This window comes from Arachis hypogaea, chromosome 15, assembly GCF_003086295.3.
Source record: "Arachis hypogaea cultivar Tifrunner chromosome 15, arahy.Tifrunner.gnm2.J5K5, whole genome shotgun sequence".
Lineage (NCBI taxonomy): Eukaryota > Viridiplantae > Streptophyta > Magnoliopsida > Fabales > Fabaceae > Arachis > Arachis hypogaea.
In genome coordinates, this window is record NC_092050.1 from 79,655,777 (window position 1) to 79,659,288 (window position 3,512).

A 3,512-nucleotide genomic window follows, 5' to 3' on the forward strand; every position below is an offset into this window, starting at 1 on the left:
AGTGAACACAAAACCATGCATTTCTTGCGAATAAGTGTGAGAAATATTGATAAAATCCCCCAAAATAAGCACAAGATAAACCACAAAATCGGGGTTTATCACTCATCTCCCTTTAAAGGCTTCTTCTTTGACAATAACTCCTTCATGAATTTAACATAGAGAGGCATTAGCTCCAAAACCTCAGCAAAAGGAATATTAATTTGTAACTTTCTGAAAACTTCCAAGAACTTGAAAACTACTTGTCCTTGGTCTCCTTTTGAAGTCTCTGAGGATATGGCATTTTAGGCTTGTACTTAGGTGCCTTAGACAATGTAGGATGAGTGTCAAGAGAGACTCGGAATGGATTATCTACACGCTTAGGAGGGGCGTGTTCCACCTCCTCTTTCTTCTCCTCTGGAGCTTCTTTTTCAACTGGCTCCTCATTAACTTGTGCTTTCGTACTTGCCACTTGTCCACTTATCAAGGTTATAGCCTTGCACTCCTCTCTTGGATTTGGAATTGTGTTTCCAGGAAGACTATTAGTGGTCCTCTGATCAATTTCATTAACTTTTGTGTCTAATTGACCCATCTGAATCTCCAAGTTTTTGATTGATGCTCTGGTTTCCTGTATAAAACTTGCCATTAGTGCTTCCAGTTCAGTGTTCTTCTACAATTGAGGAGTTGCTTGTTGAGATGACTGAAACTAGTGGTTATTAAAATTATTCTGTTGAAAACTGCCCTGAGAATTATTATTAAAATTTTGTGGCCTCTGAGGTTGCTCTCTCCACCTAAAATTTAGGTGATTTCTCCATCCTTGATTGTAGGTCTTAGAGTATGTATCATTATTGGGGTTTCTAGGAGCACTCCCCATGTAATTGATCTGTTCAGAAGAGGATTGAGCATAATCATAATTCTCATTTTGCATAAAATTACCTGTCATGTCATAAGGGACATCTTGAGGTGCATTCTGAGTGTTGATAGCTGAAACTTGCATTCCACTCAACTATTGAGTAATTAGATTTATTTGCTGAGACAAAAGTTTGTTCTGGGCAAGAAGAGGATCAACAGCTTCCACTTACAAAATGCCTCTCTTTTGAGGAGCCTCAGAGCTCACAGGATTCCTGTTAGATAAATATAAATATTGGTTGCTAGCAACCAACTCAATAAGCTCAGTAGTTTCCTCTGGTGTTTTTTTATGTGAAATGAACCACCTGCAGAATTATCTAAGTACATCTTAGACATTTCACCCAAGCCTTCATAAAAGATATCTAATTGAGTCCATTTAGAGAACATATCTGGAGGGCATTGCCTGGTCAGTAGCTTGTATCTCTCCCAAGCTTCATAGAGGGTCTCACCATCCTTCTGTCTGAAGGTCTGAACCTGCACACTAAGCTTAGTCAGTTTCTGTGGTGGGAAAAATTTAGTAAGAAACCCAGTGACAACCTTATCCCAAGTATCCAGACTTTCCTTGGGTTGAGAATCTAGCCACAGCTTTGCTCTATCCCTCAAAGAAAATGGGAAGAGCATGGGTTCATAAACCTTAGGGTTCACTCCATTAGTTTTCATAGTATCACAAATCTGCAGAAAATTAGACATAAACTGATTTGGATCTTTTTGAGGGAGTCTATGATACTGACAGTTTTGTTGCACAAGAGTGACTAGCTGTGGCTTTAGCTCAAAGTTGTTTGCAGCAATAGGGGGTACCAAAATGCTTTTTCCATAAAGATCTACATTAGGAGCACTGTAAGAGCCAAGCACTCTCCTAGGTTGCTCATTCCCATTCGGATTTGCCATATTGGCATTAGCAGCATTATTATGGTCCATAGTGAACTCTGCAGCCTTGTAAAGTCTTGCTTGTTGCAGACGCCACCCCAAAGTCCTTTCAAGTTCAGGATCAAACTCTAAAAGAGGTTTTTTGTCCTTGTTCCTCCTCATAAATAGACAGAAGACAAGAAAATATGAAACTCTCTACGTCAGAGTGTAGAGAATTTCCAGTGAGGTAACCTGTGTAAAGAAATAAAATAAAAGTACTAAATAAATTAAACAGTAAAAATTCGAAAATGATGACTGAAATTAGACTGAAAAATTCAAAAATAATAGGCAAATTAAATTGTAAAATTAAAATAAAATCAACTAGGTAACACCAAACTTAATTTTAGAAATTAATGGAAACTACTAATACTAAATTTCGAAAATAATAAGGCAAAAATTAAATAAAACTAAAACTAAAACATCTAATCTAAGAAATCAAACAACTAATAGTTGTTAATCACTATCAATCCCTGGCAATGTCACCAAAAACTTGGTGCGGAATTTAAAGTCCACAAACTAACCGGCAAATGCACCGGGTCGTACCCAGTAATACCTCACGTGAGTGAGGGTCGATCCCACAAGGATTGATGGACTAAGCAACAACGGTTAAGTGATTTACTTAGTTAGACAAACATAAAATGATGTTTAGAGAGTTCAAAAGCATTAACAATAAATTCAAAATAGCAGAAAGCAAGTAGTAAATAAGTTGTGAATAATATATGGAGAAACAGTTAAGGCTTCAGAGATATCTATTTTCCGGATTGACTTTTCTTACTAACTATTTTAATCATGCAAGATTTAATTCATGGCAAACTATAAGTGACTAAACCCTAATTCCTTAGACCTTTTTAGTCTCCTCTAACCTTCATCAACCACCAATTCCTTGGTCATATAATTCTGATTAGAGGCTGAAGTTCAATTCTAGTTATATGCCACAAAAACCCTATTTACCCAAATATAAGAGGATTATATGTCACGTATCCCGTTAAGTCCAGATAATTAGAAGTTTAGGAGAATATATTTTCAAGTTGTTGATCAAGTAAAGAGCTTTTCCAAGTTATACAAGAACTCAATTAGAACAAGGGTCATACTTCCGTTCCACTAAAATTCATAAAATAAAGAACGAAAACAATTCTTGAAATATAAATCAGTACGCGAATTAAAATAGAAAAGTAATAGTATCAATCCATACAATAGACAGAGCTCCTAACCTTAACAGTGGAGGTTTAGTTTCTCATCGTTCAGAGAGAGAAACTAGGATTCATAAAACTGTAAATTGCGGAATGAGGTTGAAGAGAAGAGATGAGAGAAGATCCCGAAGGGCTGATTCTTTTCCCATTTATATCTAATCCTAATTAATGTAAATTATATTTCCTAAAACTAAATAATATCTTTTCCTAATTTAAAATAAAATAAAATTTAATCAAAATAAATTCCATTCTGCGTGCAGCCTTGTATGAGTGAATGGGGACCACTTTTGTACTAAAGGTTGTGGCGCTAAACTTGGAAGAAACCAAGTTTGACGTGGAGTTGGCAGAGCTCATACTTTCCTTGGATCCTTTGAGTTGGTGCCGAACTTGGGTAAGCTCAAGTTCGGCGTGGAGATGGCAGCATGTGGCTTTCTTTATAGACTTCATATTGATGCCAAACTTGAGCTCCCTCAAGTTTGGCCTGGAGTGGACCACACTGCCTTCCTTGGAGTACTTTTGAGTTGGCGCCAA

At 36.8% G+C, this 3,512-nt stretch overlaps 1 non-coding gene across 1 annotated transcript; it reads left to right on the plus strand.

Moving 5' to 3' along the window:
- Positions 1-1,267: 1,267 nt before the first annotated feature.
- On the plus strand, positions 1,268-1,374 carry LOC112753965 (small nucleolar RNA R71). The gene has a single exon (XR_003178324.1). It is a non-coding gene; the product is annotated as a small nucleolar RNA R71 (small nucleolar RNA).
- The last annotated feature ends 2,138 nt before the right edge of the window (positions 1,375-3,512 follow it).